The sequence below is a fragment of the Nomascus leucogenys genome, chromosome 13 (assembly GCF_006542625.1).
Source record: "Nomascus leucogenys isolate Asia chromosome 13, Asia_NLE_v1, whole genome shotgun sequence".
Classification (NCBI taxonomy): domain Eukaryota; kingdom Metazoa; phylum Chordata; class Mammalia; order Primates; family Hylobatidae; genus Nomascus; species Nomascus leucogenys.
In genome coordinates this window covers 73,050,812-73,070,017 of record NC_044393.1, presented here as the reverse complement: position 1 = coordinate 73,070,017, position 19,206 = coordinate 73,050,812, and the positions used below count along the sequence as shown (strand labels likewise).

Sequence of the window (19,206 nt, the reverse complement as noted above, 5' to 3'; positions counted from 1 at the left end):
GGAGAGTATCAGACAGGAAAAAAAAAAAAAGAGCCAAATTTCTTGGCTTAGTCCTCAGCTCTTCTTTTCCACAACAAATGCTTTATTTCCATGACAAATGCTTTCTCTCTAGAGAATCATAACAGGTACAGAAGTCAGTCAAGACACTGCCTTCAGAATCTACCTTTTGGAGTTCCCATTTCCTGTGAGTTTATGTATATATTATCTCAATGGAATTAAAAACTGAATTTAGATACAATCCCTTACCATTAAAATTGTTATAGATTTTGAATATAAATGATTATCATAAATATTTTTTAAAATTCAGAGATATGGACAAATATTGAAAAAGGCAAGACTATAACTTTGTTGAAAGCAAACCATAACATTACCAAAGGGGGAAGAGCAAAGACAGTCCCAAATCTAAGTCATTCACAAGGCACCTCCTCAGTCTCCATTTCTCTACGGACCTCACTCAAAGCTACTAAACTTTGTTACAATACTGAAAATGGCCTCCATCCTCAGGAAGCCTCAGGATACTGAGATAATTTTAGTGTTCTAAATTACTTCTTTACATACTGTGGGAATCATTCTTTAACATGAAAAATGAAAAGCAAATTTCCACATGAGCGGTAGGCCCCAAGTTGATTGCCCTCGTATCCTCATCACATTTGGTAGGGTGTGTGGCATTTCCAAGGTACATAGTTCATAAGTCCAACCCAAAGGCTGACTAATACCTCCAGTTACGAGTAACAGTGACTCCAAGCTAAGAATTTTAAAGAAACTTTTAAGAGACCAGCGTAATATCCCCGAAAGCACATTTTTTCTCCTAAAGCAAAAATATTTACAAGTATTTTCACGAATGAAAGGAGCTTTTGTGTAAGATTTTTTTCTAGGAAACTTCTTAAACTATTGTATTTTATAAATAAATTGACCAGAAATAGATAACTTGATTCAACAAGATAAGTTAATCCCATTTTAGGTGGCATTTCATCAACTCTTTTTTCCTTCCCCTTTATTATTATTGTCATAATTATTCCTCTCCTTTGGTTCTTTCCAGCCTCATCTTAACTTTCTCAGTGTCACCCAGATATGTTTTGAACAAGCCAGAGATTCTTGAAGCTAAAGAAACTGCTTAAAATGTGGCACATCACAGAACTTTTTATCTTTTTTTACAAAACAGTACCTGCTTTTTCCTACTAAGCTATGCAGTAGAAAGAACAAAAGGCAACTTACTTTTAAAGTAAAAACTGAAAAGTTTTCCTTTAAGATGTGACTAGGTCAGAAGTCACTCCAATCTATTAGCTCTGCAATATTTAACCTGTTGGGTGAGAAAAGACAGCCCTTTGCCCAGTCAATTAAAGGAAGATTTAATATTTTGAAATATTACTGTGTGAACCTGTGTGTGTGTGTATGTGTGTGTGTGTATGTGTGTGTGTGTATGTGTGTGTGTGTGTGTGTGGTGTTTTAATCTCAGCAAATTCAATCTTTGAGACACAATCTCAGTCTGTTGCCAAGGCTGGAGTGCAGTGGCACAATCTTAGCTCACTACAACCTCCAACTCCCAAGCTCAAGTGATCCTCCCACTTCAGCCTCCCAAGTAGTTGGGACTACAGGCGCGCACCACCAAACCTGGCTAATTTTAAAAATTTTTTATAGAGATGGGGTTTTGTCATGACATCCAGGCTGGTCTGGAACTCCTGGGCTCAAGTGATCTCGCCACATCGGCCTCCCAAAGTGCTGGGATTACAGGTTTGAGCCATGCACCTGGACTTATTGCTCAGCATTTGGTTAAATTAATAACATATTTCTGTAGTGTAATACAAATGAAGCATATACTTTATGGAACTGTTTTCAAGAAAGTACAGCATTTATTATAAAAGAAAAATAATTTCTTTAAAAATTAATAAAATAAATTAAAATTAACATTTTCAAAACGATAAAGCAGGTTTGACATTTTTTATGATAGAAAAATACTACTTTTATGAGTTTTGAAAGGAAAATAAATCTTGGGACCGCAAAATCACTAAGCCAAGGGAAACATCAACCTAGAAACTATGTCAGGCAAACCTGCTTCCCATTTTATTCCTAAATAAGCTAGCTACAAAGTTAAAAAAGCTACACACCTACCTAACAATTTGCCCATAAGGAAATGACTCCTGGACAAAGGATAGACAGAACTCAAAGTCATCCCACTGAGGCTCACCTGAGACATGCATATCTGATTGCTTCCTCTACCTTATTATTTATATAAAAATGCAGATTCACTGAATCAGACTAAATTTTGTATTCAGTGGAAGGCTGGTCAAGGACTCAAAAGAATGCAACCTTTTGTCTCTTATCTACTTACAATTTGGAAGCCCCCCACCTCAAGTTGTCCTGCCCTGCTGGACCAAACCAATGTGTACATCTTACACATATTGATTGATGTCTCATGTCTCTCTAAAATGCATAAAAGCAAGCTGTACCCTAACCAACTTGGGGACATTTGTCAGGACCTCATGAAGCTGTGTGACAGGCACATCCTTAACCTTGCAAAATAAGCTTTCTAAATGTATTAAGACATATCTCAGATACCTTTTGGTTTACAATTTGGTGACCAATGGAAGGGACTCTGCATGGAGGTGGCCCCTGACCTTTGAAAAATCTCCAACTGGGCTTGGTACCAGCTTGAGATTTTATGGCCCAAACCAACAGGACAATTTGCTGAGGCCTGGAAGCTTCCCTCCCTCCAGAGAATACCCAATCACCCAAAATTTGGTTGAGATCTAACATTTATTTTGCTGTACAACTCTTTTTCTGAGTTTTACTTGCTTACAACAAGGAAGGCAAGTTTTTCTGCTTTCATGACAATGGAAGGCAGGTAACTCCTCTCTGGAATTTGAGCTTGCTTCCAACAGGGAAGGCCAGTTTGAATTTTTTCCTGCTTCTAGGCTGGTAGAGAGCTGTCTTCAGCCTGAGACCCACTCCTAGGTAAGTAGCTGAATTGGGATTTTGTCTTGGATAAAGTTATGATTAACAGTCAGCTGGTCTTAATTCTCCTTACCATTAGAGTGTTCAGTAATCATACTGTTGGGGTTTTTTGTTGTTTGTTCTGGTCTTTCTCTTTGGTCCCAGAGTTGACCAACTCTACCTGACTTGGTCAAATCTGAATGAGAATTCCAAATTATGGGGAAAAAAGGCCTGTATGAATTAGCTAAAATTCCTGATAGCTGCAAAAGAAAGGGGGAAAAAAAACAGGTGCTTGGTTTCTGTGTTTGCTTCCTGTCTTAAAAAAACAACTGTTCTTTCATTTACTTTTCTTCACCCTATTGCTTCCTCTCCTTTCACCATCTTCAATACCAGGAAAAATCTTAAGAGGCTTCTAATGACTCAAACCCCCTAAAGAACTCAGAACACAGGCACCTCTTGCCCCTTTTTGGGGTGTTCTGTTTTCTTTGCAGAGTTTCAAGAATCATGGGCAGATTCTTCTTAGGTCTAAAGGTCTGCTCTCCTGTATTTGCATTACCTGAACTCTTTGGCTTTGGAGGGTCCCAAAGATTACCTTATACTGTGAGAGGATTTGACCTTGGCATGTGTAATGGTGGACAAAAGCTAACAAAGTTAAAGCTGGCTGAGGACAGTTACAGGAAGTGTTCTTCACTGTTTTTTTTTTCCTCCTAGGAAGCTGTTGTTTAGGATCCTAATTCTAATTCAGAGGTGCATCCTGAAGAATCTTCTTCATTGGCTTTCCTCCCAAAATGTTAAAAGAGGAATACTTTTTGTCTAATTCAAACTTTTGTTTTTGTTTGTGTTTTTTTGAGACAGAGTCTTATGTTTAAAACAAGGTAAAAGTAACCTGGAAATAAGAGAGATGTAAAGAAAGTTATAGAAATAAAGAGGTATTTTTGGTAGGAAAGCTTAAAGAAAAATAATTTTATATGCAAAAGAATCTTGTATGGTAAATTTTTGTCCTAAAATAAAATGACTGGTTGTTAAAGAAAGAAGGATGTTCAGGACGACCATGCCCAAGCATGTCATAAGTGGTCTGTGTAAGTCATAATAAGAGGGTTTATGAAAAGAAAAAAAAACTTTTATATGATCCAGTTGTCTATATTTAATATTTTTAAAACACCACTTATACGCTAAATAATTGGTTAGAATAATGAGATTTTCTTAAGGTATTTCTTTACTCTTAATAAAATTACAAGACTTTATAATTTTTTGTACACAAAGTTCAACTTTTACTGCATCTCGTTGTTTTCAGGTTTCTCTCCCCTTTTAAAAGGACTGAAATTATGGCTCTGTCCTTCAATTTGTTTTCAGCTACTGTAAGTTTTTTCTTTAGGTCATAATTGTTTTGGCCTGATGCTAATAATGTTTTATCTTGAAGGTCTAAAGGAAATGTTTTCTTCCAACATAATATTCTGTGTTCTTGGCTTTAAATTGCTCAGGAAGCACTTCCTATGTCTAATTAATTCAAGTGCCATTCTCATTAGGTCTGACGTGAGGATTATCTAAATGAACTCCCCACAGGGAACAGCAGTCACATTGCAGAAGTTCTTTTCTTTTGCCTTTTGGTAACTGGGCCTAAGAAACAGATTTTACATTTTATCAAAATAATTTCTATGTCATTATTATTAAGTTTAGATTTGCTTAGGAAAAAAACTGAGATTAAATTTTTATTTAATTAAGGTTATTACATCCGTGTAACTTTCTGCATGTGCTTTTACAGTCCTTGTGTCATTGAGTAGGGCTTTGACTTCTGAGTCTAAAAAGGACCCCAAATCTTGCTAAATCTTAAACACCGACAGCAGTTAAAGCCTCATCTTCAGACCCAGTAGAAGATGCCAATCAAAATAAACTGTGTTCATGAGATACAGGAACAGAAACTAAAACTATTCAATTCAAGGACCAGGGACTATAGCAGAAGAGCTAGGCATGTGAGATCATAAGGGCTGATTTTGAGAAAAAATAAGTTCAGTTTCTCTATAAATTAACCATAAATGTTGAAGGCATGCTGAGGCAAGACCAGAATATGGACTCCTGTGTTAGATTAACAAGGTTTTCTTGGAGCATTAACCCACTTCTTAATAAAAGGTTATAAAAGTTATAAAAAGGCTTATGGAAATATATCTTATGGTCAAGATAATTAAAGTTTTATAGGCAGTTTATAAGATTTGAGAGATATATTTAATTGACTTCATTCTGTCTTTATTAAGGCTTATTGTTTGGTCTCCTCTCTCAAAGTCTCCTCTCTCAAAGATAAAGCTTTCTGCTTTCATTTTTTTAATCTTTGAGTTATCACTTTGGCCTTACTTTACAATGACTGTGATCCTACTTTGTGATATCAAGTATTCTAAACATTTTATATTTGAGACACTTTCCAAAATCAAATTCTAATTTTGGTCCTCATGAATTTATTGATATTAGTTCCCTAAAGTTTATAAGAGATATTTGGTTTATTTGATATAATAAAATCATACAGGAAGTATTGTCAAATATGAAAAAATGTTTAACCTTCTTTGAATTATGTTTACATAAATGTGTTATTAGTGTGTTCCAAAATTGTATGAAATTCCTGTGCTTCTAATACATCTTAGCATATGTTATCAGTAATAATTATGATTATTATGTGAAATTGTTGTATGCCACAGAAGTAACCAATTTTCTTGTAAATTGTGTATTTAACTATGACTGTTCTAAGACTTTTGTCATCTGCAGTTTTATTTTTATCCTTTTCAAAAGGTGGCATTATAACCAGTGAAGGATTCTGACAGGTGCACTTGAAGGCAGGTTTCTGATAACTTTGGAGATTGTGACACTAGAATAGAGGAAAAACTTCCAAGATTCTTAAGGAGAGCTGAAATGTTCATGAATATCAAGCAGAATAGGAGTTAACTGCATAGACTAAACCTCATGGAAGACTGAAATAAATCCTTGTATTACTTTTTGCTTAAAATGTTGCTGATCCTTTATCAGAGGTAAGAAAAACTTTTCTTTTGAAATATTTACAGCTTTTAATAATTGAGTAAAGTATACTCCTATAAACAAAATTTGGAGCATATTTCTCTCTACCTGATTTCTCCAAAATTTGCAAACTAGTTGCAAGTATGCTTAAGTTATAGCAATATAGTTATTTGCATAAGTGTAATAAGAATCTGTTTTCTTTTGTAACAGGACATAATTGTAGACACTAGTTATTTTACCAAGGTTTTTTACCAGAATGGAATTCTTTTAGATACAGACTCCTTTAAGGAATCAAAGTTGAATTAAAGAGGCAATAAAAGCCCCTTCAGAAAGCTGATCTTATATCTTGTCTACACAGTCCCTGCACAGGTTCCTGACCTGTGGTAAGTAAAGAATGTCACTTTCTGACAGTCCCAGGATCCCCAAGATTCCTTGGGACCTTGAAGTGAGGAATTCACTCCATTAATACAGGTATTTGCAGGCACAGGCTGAGCTTAAGGCATTAAAGTCAAACCTGAGATTCCTTATGGAATAAAGTTTCAGAAAAGCCAATTGTTTAAAAAAGAAACAATTATTCTTGCTGATTTTATGCATATACTATGGCCAAGTATAATAAGACTAAAACTTATTTTGCAGCTGAATTTGTCCTTTGACTTGTCTTTAGTGAAAATAGGACTGGAGAAAGAGAAAATATGTTTCAAACTATCTCAGAGACCTTTGTTTTAAGCTACAGTTTAGAAAAAAGGTCTCTGAGGCAGTAAATAACTATAGTACACCTGTTGTTAGATTCTAGTCTTGCCAAATATTTTTCAATTTTTATTATTTGGACTGAACTTACAGTTTGGACTGAATTCTAAAATTTTTCCTGACTACCAGTCTACAAAATAATCTGTTCAATTTTTTCTTCTATTCCTCTTTTTCCCGATTTTTCCTAATTTGAAATCACTAAAAATTAAGCTGTGCTTTTTTAAAGTCCTGCAAACTGAACTAGACAACTTAAACTTTAGAAGAAAATAACAGCAACCTATTTACATACGTAAACCACTTTCATACCAGCCTACTGATTCACAGACTTCAGAGTAACAGTGCCTATATCAATTTTCCAGTATTGCTCACTTCTTTGTTTGTTGTTGTTTTTCTCCCTTCCTCTCCCTATTTTCTTTCTGTAGAATGTGAGATTTCACAACCTGGTAAAAATGAGCTTTACTAATAATGTGGGACCTACCTGTCTAGGAATAAACTGCCCCAGCCACAAGGGATGAGACAAAACCTGACGCCAGGGACCCGCCAGGGACCCATTTTCTTCTAAAATGCTTTTTCTGAAAGACTTTTAAAAGAAAAGGGGAGAATGTGAAAGAAAAATAAACCTTAGGACGCCCAAATCACTAAGCCAAGGAAAAAGTCAACCTGGAAACTGTCAGGCAAACCTGCTTCCCATTTTATTCCTAAATGAGCTAGCTACAAAAATAAAAAGCTACATACTTCCCTCACAATTTGCCCACAAGAGAATTCCTCGTGAACAAAGGACAGACAGAACTCAAAGTCATCCCACTGAGGCTCACCTGAGACATGCATATCTGATTGCTTCCTCTGCCCTATTGTTTATGTAAAAATGCAGATTCACTGAGCCAGACTAAATTGTATATTCAATGGAAAGCTGATCAAGCACTCAAAAGAATGCCACCTTTTGTCTCTTATCTGCTTATGACCTGGTAGCTTCCACCTCAAGTTGTCCTGCCCTGCCAGACCAAACCAATATACATCTTACACATATTGATTAATGTCTCACATCTCCTTAAAATGTATAAAAGCAAGCTGTACCCCGACCAACTTGGGAACACATTGTCAGGACCTCCTGAGGCTGTGTCACAGGAGTGTCCGTAGCCTTAGCAAAATAAACTTTCTAAATGTTTTGAGACCTGTCTCAGATACCGTTTGCTTTACAGAATCCTGCTTTCTAAGATGGGAAGAGAGAGGGGAGGGAGAAAAAGAAGAGCCAAATAAATAATGAAATCCTTCAACAGCAGTTCCCAAAATAAAATTTTATTTAATTACTCTTTTGAAACATAGAGATATAATTCACACATGTCCAATTTGTACAGTAAACTTGTCCTATTGTAATGGTGTAATTAGGAATTAATAAATGTAAGAGACTAGAAAATCACAATCATTAAACATGAATTGGAAATATTGAATCCTTCAGCATTGACTCAATATTTAACATGAATTGGAAATATTGTATTCTTCAGCATTGACTCAATATTTACATTGATGTGTTATTAGAAATATTAGTACTTTCACATTTTAAAAATGCATTATAGGTCCAAGCACCACCATGGCTCATGACTGTAATTCCAGAGATTTGAGATGCCAAGGTGGAAGGATCACTTGAGGCCAAGAGTTTGAGGCCAGTCTGGGGAACATAGGAAGACCCCTATCTTTAAAAAAATAGAAAATAAAAAAGCTAGCTGGGCGTGGTGGTATGAACCTGTAGTACCAGCTACTGGGGTGGTTATGGTTGGAGAATCATTCTAAGCCAGGAATTTAAAGCTGCAGTGAGCTGTGACTGCACCACCACACCCCAGCCCAGATGACAGTGAGGCCCCATCTCTTAAAATTAAAAAAAAAAAAGCATGATAAGTCAATACTAATTATGTTGTATTAAAAATAAAATAATTCATCTTATTCTTGGAAGATAATTCCTTTGGGGAAAAATGTGAATAACATTTTATGTGCAAAATATCTTTGTAGGTCTCAGAGCTTATTAAAGAATGCATATAATACACCTTTAATTTTAGGATTAGTTTATTGTTCAACTTTCAGAGCCACTCTCATCAACTGGTACTCAATTGATGCATGCTAAGTGAGTTAATTAGTAAATTATATAAATGAACTTGATATGCTTTAAATTTCACTAAGCTCAAAATTACGACCAATGGTGACACTTTAAAATGAAGATGTTCAAACACAAACTAAATCCACCAATCAGAACCCACAGTGCAGTCAAAAAGAAAAAAAACAAAAACAGAAGTAAGCAGTAATTGCAGCAGTAAAAACAGATTCAATGCAGAAAAAAACAATTACAATAGGGGAAACAAAACCTCAGTATAATACTGGGCTCAATTCCAAAAACAACAAGGAAAAGTGATAATTTGTAGCCAAAAGGCAGGGTGGGGATCAGCAGGATAGAAAATTACTAGGAGGAAAGATCTCAGGTAAGGCAGGTTCTGGTGAAAACAACCTAACAGTATTCCTACTGAAGGCTGGCCGGGGTGATCAGACATCTCCTGGGGGATGACGGAGGATGAGGAACCCCCAAGAGTAATCTGAAATAGAAGATGGGGAATTCTTGCTAAACTGACTTGCAGGTTCTTGCTAGAACTGGACTCTGAAAGGAAGGACACCCAAGCCCAGAGTTTGAAACTTAGACAAAAATAATGCACAAATGAGCCTAATTAGAGTTTGATTAGCAGAAAATCTTTGTCTCTCCTCTTGTGCATGCTAAATTAGTTAGTTAATTAACTAAACGAATTTGATGTCCTTTGAGTTTAAGTAAACTCAAAATTATGGCTGATGATGAAACTTAAAGTCAAAATAGTCAAAGAAAAATCAAGCATGTCATCCAGAAGCCACAGAACACAAGCATTATTCAGAAGACTAGCATGTCTTTTGTAGGCAAGCGTAAGGCTGACACACCCAGATATGACTGAAATGAAGTAATTGAATAAAGACTTGAGGCCGGGCACAGTGGCTCACATCTGTAATCCCAGCACTTTTGGAAGGCCGAGGCAGGCAGATCACGAGGTCAGGAGATGGAGACCATCCTGGCTAACATGGTGAAACCCCGTCTCTACTAAAAATACAAAAAATTAGCCGGGCGTGGTGGCAGGCGCCTGTAGTCCCAGCTACTCAGGAGGCTGAGGCAAGAGGATGGCGTGAACTCGGGAGGCGGAGCTTGCAGTGAGCCGAGATTGTGCCACTGCACTCCAGCCTGGGCGAAAGAGCAAGACCCTGTCTCAAAAAAAAAAAAAAAAAAAAAAAGGCTTGAAGATAATCTAAATGCAAGATGCTAATTAAAAACATAATAGCTTTGCTGAGGATGCTCTCTGTCAAATGTCTCTTGTTAAACCCCAGGCTGAGATCAGTGATAACTGACTTTCAGTCAATCCAACATCCCACTATAAAAAAAAACCTGGGGCCAATCCCGGTTCTGTGATTACAGTGGCTCAGCTGCCTAGCACTAAGGCAAAGGGCTCAGTACCAAGTTAGGCTAAAGTTTAAGAAGAATGACAAACACCTTTGTTACTACTGGTGCATTGCATAATGAAGTTCACAAAAGTATAATAACCATAATGAGGGCTATGGGCTTGCAATTAACCGTCTATTAGCAATAGCCAGTGTTTCTCTTCTCTCGACCAGTCAGATGACTTTTGGGTTTTATTTTTATGATTTGCCAAAGTCATAGTTGCTAAATCTTCTACATATGGGATTGTATTAAAGATCCAAATAGCCTCTATAGTCAAACACAAACAGAAAACACCTTTGTCCAAAGGCAATAGGGACCCAATCTCATCAATTGTAACTAAGCACATTAACCAATGCTGAAGATAAATGCCAATAAATATATATTAGCTCACCTTCAAAAGATAATGCAACAAGTATTTCTCCTCTTATCTATTTAAGGTATCTGATGCCTACAGAGATAATAAGCCTCTAAATGGAGCACTTAGGATGCAGACTGAATTTTTCCTTAGGACAGGTGACTTGTTTAAAAGTCTTATCAGAGTGTTAAGTGGCTTATTATTTATCTTCCTAAAAAGCTATGTCCTGAAGTCTACCTTAAGAATACACATTTTGTACAGCCAGGCATGGTGGTATGTGTCTGGAGTCCCAGCTGCTTGGAAAGCTGAAGCCAGAGAATCACTTGAGGCCAGGAGTTTGAGACTGCACTGTGCCAATATCATGCCTGTGAACAGCCACTGTACTCTAGCCTGGGCAACACAGTGAGACTCCATCTCTTTAAGGAAAAAAAAAAGCACATTTTGTGATAGCAAAACTATAACTGAAGTCTTAGGTAATCAAATATCTTCCCAGCACCAACTGCCATCATTCTAACTAATGTGATATAGTACAAGATTAGAATATACTTGTGCCACAAAACAACACTAGAAACATTTATTAATGTCTTTCTTGACAATGACTTTTTTTCTGTCTTCTCACATTCACTTTTTACCTTTTACTTTCTATCTTTACTGTCTTCCATCTGCCCACGGGAGGTGGAAGCTGATGAAAAACATGTCTAAAAAGACTAAGGAACTCAGATCCAGAAAAGAATTGAGGCTTTATTTCCATTTGTAGTTCCATTATACAACAGCTGGAATATACAAATTATTCAATCCTTAAGCATCACTTAGCTCTTTAAAAATACATCAGTAATTCCTAAATCTATCTAAATTCCAGGAATGCTGGGATAACGAGTAAAATGATACCTATGAAGTGTCTTTTTTTTTTTTTTTTTTTTGAGATGGAGTCTCACTCTGTTGACTGGAGTGCAGTGGTGCCATCTCGGCTCACTGCAAGCTCCACCTCTCTGGTTCACGCCATTGTCCTGCCTCAGCCTCCTGAGTAGCTGGGACCACAGGCGCCTGCCACCACGCCCGGCTAATTTTTTGTATTTTTAGTAGAGACGGGATTTCGCCATGTTAGCCAGGATGGTCTTGGTCCCCTGACTTTGTGATCTGCCGGCCTCGGCCTCCCAAAGTGATGGAATTGCAGGCGTGAGCCACCGCACCTGGCCTGAAGTGTTTTTTTAAGAAGCTATGTAAATCTAAAGTGTAGTGTTATTTCCCCTGGACTACCAATATTATTAAATCTTGCTTATTATGGCTCATTTGCATTTATTCCAAACTATGAGAAAGATAACTGTAATAGGTGTGGAGAGGATTCCTTTTGACATTTTGGGAGCCATAAAAGCCAATGTATGCAATTAGATTAGGGATATCTCTATAAAAATATAGAGATTGTAAACCCCTAGCCTAAGAACATCAAAGAAATATTTGCCATGGATACTGATTTAGACAATACAGAGATGTCTGGGGATAATAACAATAATCTAAGTCTTCTGTAAAGAATATGGTTAATAAGAAAGGCAAGGTGGAAGGAGGAAGAGTTATACATAGCAAAATTCATTTCAAATTGTAGAAACTCAGAGCAAGTTGTATTTACAATTGTCCCTTTATCTCCACCAATAAACTGAGACACTGCTGGTGTTTTGCCTCCATAGAGATCACATGCTTCTCATTAAAAGGGAAATTGGAGAGCTAAAACAACACTTCTGCAGCAGAATTCAGTCAGCCCCTCCACTCTGAGACCATCTCTAGCTAAAATCTATTTAGAAAGAGCATTACAGAGTGAAACCATTCCCATAAACTTTATAGAATTTATCGGGGAAGAAGGGAGGGGGAGAACTAAGATAAACCAAGCCTGCAGCACACTCAGCATTAAACATTAGGTTAGCTTGCTCTCTGACCCACTTCCTCACAGTGTTTCCCTGTTGCTCCAGAATCACATAGACTGTTATAAGACTGTAGTTCCCCCTAACTGCTCTACGTGACAACTTGAACATTACTAAATGTAAGTTTTCCCTTTGAGATGTTTTTTAAGTCCTGCATACCAGTGAAACTACTGATGCCAGCTGGTCTGAGGGACCTCATGAGGAGCTAACTTGTCTCCTTTTACCAAAGAATACAATTTCCACATCCTAATGGCTTCATCCCTCTTACCCTGACCAATCAATAACCCCAATCTTCCAGCCCATTGTCCTCCACAATCCCCTTAAAAAACCTCATCCCAGAAATCCTTGAAGAGATGGATTTGAGAGTCTCCTTCCATCTCCTAACCTGGCTGCCCTGCAATCAATAAACTCTTTCTCTGCTGCAAACACTGCTATCTCAGTGTATTGCATGGTTACTGTGCAGCAGGTATCTGAACCTGTTAGTCTTACAACAAAGCCACAGCTAAATTTCACTTAAGTAGTCCAATTCATTTTAAGCACAATAGAGAGTAATTGAGAACACAGTAATACAAGAAAATAATATTAAGTAAGCCTATACCTAGCATTTTTTTCCAGACTGAAGGTCACAACCTATTAGTGAGTCATAAAGTAAATTTAATTGCTTGTAATAAGCCTTTAAGAAAACCCATAAAATAGACTATAATCATGTAGAATAGGATAGGATAAAATAGGCTAGGATAGAATAAGAAGTACCAGAGTGTCATTGCATGAATAAGGGTGAGTATTGTTTTATGAACCTTTTCTATCAGTTATATATTTGTATGTGTATGTCTACTGAGTAACAGTATAAAATGTATTTTTTAACTGTGGAATGGATTAAATCACTTGAATACACAAAAACTTTGGAGGCTGACACACTTGGGTTTTAAATCCTAAGGGCAGCCACTTTCTAATTAACTAGCCTTAGCAAGTTACTTAATCTCTTTAATCTCTTCAGCAACAAGAAGAGAATTCTTATCTGTCTGAGAATTCCTTAAGCAATGTCTGTAAATACCTAAACGACTGGACTAAGTAATTTAGTTTTCTAGATTAGGATCAACAGGCCTAGAATCTGGTTTCTCAATGTAGTAGCAATGTGATCTTGCCCAAACTATTTCACTTCACTGTGCTTTAGTTTTGTGTGTAATTTTAACTGTAAAATATAGGCAATAAAGCAACTATCTCATAGGTCCCTTGTGAAATTTTGATGAAATAATGTATATAAAACACTTAGCACAATGCTTATGAAAGGATTCAGGACATGCTACCTCAAAATATGCCACTTTGGCATATTAGTTATTTTGAGTTGAGAGTGATTGAAGATGCAAGAAGGGCACTCTGCTTTCTTCCTTTCTGCCCAAAACAAGACATCAAATTCCCCATGTACAGGCACCCTCCCTGTATTAGGAAGAAGAGAACATTCTCTTTTTAAATCTTTAATTGACAAATAATAATTATACCTATTTATAGGGTACAGTGTGTATTTCAATACACATATACAATGCATAATAAGCAAATAAGGATAATTCGCATATCTATCATCTAATTCATCATTTATATTATGAACAATCAAAATCTTCTATCTATTTGAAAGCACACAATAAATTCTTGTTAACTATAGTCACAGTAAATTATTAACTATAGTGCTATAAAACACTAGAACTTATTCCTCCCGTCATGCTGTAATTTTGTATCCATTTACCTACCTCTGCCTATTCCCCCTCCCTCCTCTTCCCAGCTTCTAGTAATCACTATTCTACTCCCTGCTTCTGTAAGGTCAATGTTTCCAGCTTCCACATATAAGTGAGAACGTGCAATATTTATCTTTCTGTGCTTAGCTTATTTCAATTAATGTCCTCCAGGCTCATCCATGTTGCAGCAAATGACAGGATTTCGTTCTTTTTATGGCTGAATTGTATTCCATTAGGTTTATATACCATATTTTTCTTTGTCCATTCATCCACTGATGGATGCTTAGCTTGATTCCATATCTTAGCTGTTGTGAGTAGTGTCACAATAAACATGAGAGTGCAGATATCTCTTTAACACACTGATTTCCTTTCCTTTGGATATATAGCCAGTAGTGGGAGTTCTGGGTAATATGATAGTTCCATTTTTTAGTTTTTCGAGGAAACTTCTACTGTTTTCCATAATGGCTATACTAATTTACATTCCCACCAACAAGACGTGAGTTCTCTTTTTTTCATATCCTCACCAGCATTTGTTATTTTGTGTCTTTTTGATAATGTCCATTGTAACTGGAGTGAGATGATATCTAATTGTGATTTTGATTTGGACTTCCCTGATGATTAGTAATGTTGAGCATTTTTAATATACAGTTATGCATCCCTTAATAACAAGGATATGTTCTTTAAAATGCATTTGTAGGTAATTTCCTCATTGTGGGAACATCATGGAGTATACTTATACAAACCTAGATGATATAACCTATTACACACCTAAACCATGTGGTATAACCTATTGTTCATAGAGTATAAATCTGTACAACATGTTACTGTACTGAATACTGTAGGGAATTGTAACACAATTATAGATATTCATGTGTCTAAACATACCTAAACATAGAAAAAAAGTAATGTGCTGCACTATGACAGTACAATGACTATAACATCATTAGATCATAGGAATTTTGCAGCTCCACTATAATCTTATGGGACCACCATGGTATATATATATATATATATATATATATATATATATATTCTATCATTGACCAAAACATTATTATACAGAGTATGACTGTACTTCTTGGCCATTTGTATGTCTTCTTTTGAGAAATGTCTATTCAGATTATTTGCCCACTTTTTAATCAAATGATGTATATATTTATTATTCATTGATGAGTTGTTTGAGTTCCTTGTGTATTTCAGATGTTAATCCCATGTTGGGTGAATAGTTTGCAAACCCTTTCTCATAAGAAGAGAACATTCTTATGAAGACTGGGAGTCAGTGCTCAAATGGATCTGTACAAACAATTCTATTAAAATAATTCTTATCTTCCATTAGTTCCCCAATACATTTCCTAGTCATTTTCCACAAATTACTACTCCTAGAAGGTTAAACCCCTTTCCCATTTTGTCACTTCTCCACAATTTATCATTTTTGTTTTAAAAGTATGTAAGCTCTCTATCCTAATTGTTTCTTTGGGTTTTCATTTTTTTCTATGAAGGCTTCAATGTGCATGTAAAAATAATAAATAAAAATTGTTTGCTATTCTCAATAACACAGGAACAGAAAACAAAACACCCCATGTTCTCGCTCATAAGTGGGAGTTGAACAATGAGAACACATGGTCACAGGGAGGGGAACATCATACACCAGGGCCTGTCGGGGGTCGGGGGCAAGATGCGGGGAGAGCATTAGGAGAAATACCTAATGCATGCGAGGCTTAAAACCTAGATAACAGGTTGATAGGTGCAGCAAATGACCATGGCACATGTATACCTATGTAACAAACGTACACTTTCTGCACATGTATCGTGGAACTTAAAGTAAAATTAAAAAAAAAAAGAAAAAATAAATAATATTTTAAAAATTGTTTGCTATTCTCTTGTTAATCTGTGTTTTTGTCAGCCACAGAACTTCAGGAAGTAGAGGAAGTTTACTTTTCTTTCCCTACAGTTCTGGCAATGAGAATGGGATATCATTGGCTGGGACACCCTGCACACTTCAGAGGTTACCATTGAGATCTTGGGAGCACCCAGCAAAGTTAGCAAAAGATAAACATTTTTACCACATCAACCTCCTAATCTCTGCCTATAGAGTCTGGTCAAATGAAAATGGCAAGAGACTATCCCTGTCTTTCCCTTTTCAAATTCAGACTAGCAGGAGAAACAATTTGTGTGAACGAGTTCTTTGGGTATAGATACTCATTATTTTTTTGCGTGTGACCAATCAAAGTTTAATTCCTTTAAGCTACATTTTGCCACAAGCAAAGAGATGGCAAATCAGTTTACTGGTCATCATTTTATACAAGTAAAGAAGGTGAGATTATGGTTCTGTATACTTTTTCTGGTCCATGTGCAGAGTAATGGTTCAAACCAGTTCTGTGGTTCCCAGTAGATTTGTAATGGTTCGGGTTCTCTTTATTCATCTTCATAGGGAGTTAGAAACAGATTCACACGAAGGTTACGAAATAGAGTATGGTTACTATCGCCTCAAGGAAAAGGCTTGGATCTAATGCAGATATGGGGGTAAGGAACCAACTCAGATCTCCTGTGCTCTCCATGATGTAACTTCAAGAAAACAATTGTCCTGCTCACTCCCACCTAAGGTAGCACAATGAAGTAGGTGAGGGTCTTCCACATACTAGCTGAGTCCTCCTAGCCATAGATACCACTGGACGTGGCTGCCCCAATTTGGGATCGGACTGACCCCACAGCCGAGGAACCCAGAATGCAGCTGCCACTGCCATTTTCTACCTGGACTCCTTGTTATTTTTATCTGAAGTACTCTTGGTTTTAATTCATCCTTTCCCTCCCAGACATGGTCATTGTTTTCCTATGTCTCTGTCCTTTGTGTTATTTTTCACATGGAAGGGAATCACAGGGTAGCACACAGGCATATGTTCTATAGGCATGTTGTTAAAACTGGCTTTATAGACTGATGGGTTTACTGTCCTCATTGGGCTGGTGTTTGGACAAACTTTGCTGTGGGTCATCAATTTTTTTAAAAAGATGAGTTTCTCCTTTCATCGCTTTTTATGTTCTGAGATCTTGGCTTGTAACCAGTGAGGATACGCTCTTTGGTTTCTGCCAGCAGCGGGGTACAGGTTATGAGGGATGCATCGGGTGGCTACCATAAGGCTAGGAACCCTAGACATTGGAGGGTATGCTGAAAAATCAATTGGAAAAAAGCAGACTAGTTGGAAAAAAGGCATGCAAATCTATTTAATGTGTATATACAGGAGACTTCAGAATGAAGTCCCAAAGATAGAGGGGAGATTGTCTATTTTTATGCTTCAGTTCAGCAAAGTATGAACAGCCATATGGAAATATGACTGGACAAAAAGGGTAGGATCTAATACTAATAGACTGAGGGAAAGAAATCCAGTCAGGCCTACCTGTCTAGATTCTTCTTGGCCTCTCTGTGCATGCATTCCTTCCTTCTAGGTATGGGACAGGAACCTCTCTGGAATGGGGGTCTTACGACTTACAGTCAAACAAGGTAGGTCACATAATTTCTTTATGGCCAGTTTTTATATAGAAAGGCAGAGGGAAAGTTAGAGTAATATTTTAGGTTTTATGGCTGACTTTTGGAAAAAGGGGTTCTGGTATCTATGACCTGCCCAGGGGAAAAGAAATTCTAGTTTTTTATGGCTAGCCTTGGAGGCAAATGGGACTGAGAGACAGGAGGCCAGAAGAAGGTCAGATAAAAACTTTTGCTTCTGAGGCCTTCATTATGGGGTATTACTTTCTAAGCCCCAACAACATGAAGTGTGAAAGCAGCATTTTCATTGTCCAACCTTGCCAGCTTTCAGGGGAGTTTGTTTTATTGAGGGGTCAGTATGGCAGATGCATTTGAGAGTAAGAGTAGTGACTTAAGAACACCCTGACAATGACCCTGTGATGTAAGAATCCAGGAGTGGCCAACCCAGAGTTTCACTCCTTAGCTACAAAGGATATCTGAACCCCTGACCCATCCCTTGGAATATAGGCCATACAGGGGATCAAGGCCCTTTGTTTTGGGTTAGATGGAGCTTGCTAGGTGGCGGGTGCTAAGTAAAAATGTTATATAATCTGCATGCTTTTTACAAATGCGAGTGGTTCTCGTGTCCAGTTCTCCATGACCAGACCATCCTTGTATGTAAGTTCCCCCAGTAAATCCTATGTCTCATTTGCTCTCAAGGTCCCAGTCTATAAGGAGTCTTTGTTGTCTCTACCCTTGTTGCTTTGCCAGTGCTGGGAAGTCCCATCCAGTATCACCTGTCCAATATCACGGATTAGAGAGTCTGTAATTGGGTGCAACTCACTTGTGTAGGACACCAGAGACACTAATTTTCACAGACATTATTCTTACAATGTTTGTGAAATGAGAGTCTTTTCATGTGTGACAATGAGAGTCTTTGCTTCCTTAGGATATTTTTGGGAGTGGCTTTTTGGATCATGGGAGCTGCATCTTCTGCACCTCTTTGGGGATACCTCTTGAATTCATGATAAAAATGTATTCTAAGCCTGGAAAGTTACCTCCAGGTTTTTTCATGAAAAGATTTATTGGATCAAGTTGCAGTTAGAATGGATATATGCTTGGAGATCCTACTTGCAATGGCCAGATGATGAATCCATGGATTTGGAAAAACTTTTATATTTGAAAAGATTTTTAGAGAACTCTCATCCTAAACAAATGGTTTTTTGGTACCTATGGGGAGATAAAATTGGAAGTAGGACAAAAAAAAGAGCATTATGGCTAGGCTTAGGGATTCCCTCAAGATTAAGAATAGAAATCAGACTTAGAACAAAAGTTAAAAATCCACATCTACTGTACGTGTCCCTTTCCCCTTTACTCTCAATTCCAAACTATCCCTGACCTTCCAGAAGATATTTTGAATCTCCAGACCCTGACTTATGTTTCTCTCCTTCAAATCCAGCCCAGCCTCCTAAGCAAATTCCTTTAATCCCTGAAGCTCCTCTGACTTCTAAAACAAACAAACAAACAAAAATCCCTAAACACCTAGCTTCCTTCTTTAAATTCTTTTTCCCTGCAAG

At 37.1% G+C, this 19,206-nt stretch overlaps 1 protein-coding gene across 4 annotated transcripts in view; it reads right to left on the bottom strand.

Annotated features, from left to right (window-relative positions):
* SPAM1 (sperm adhesion molecule 1) overlaps positions 1-19,206 on the bottom strand; it is a 35,401-nt gene that overhangs the window by 10,976 nt on the left and 5,219 nt on the right. The window contains exon 2 of one of the 4 annotated variants that reach the window (XM_003261270.3): positions 1,216-1,300. The exons of the other annotated variants lie outside the window; for them this stretch is intronic. The gene's annotated coding sequence lies outside the window, so the exon portion shown is untranslated. The remainder of the gene's footprint in view (positions 1-1,215; positions 1,301-19,206) is intronic. 4 annotated transcript variants of the gene reach the window in all.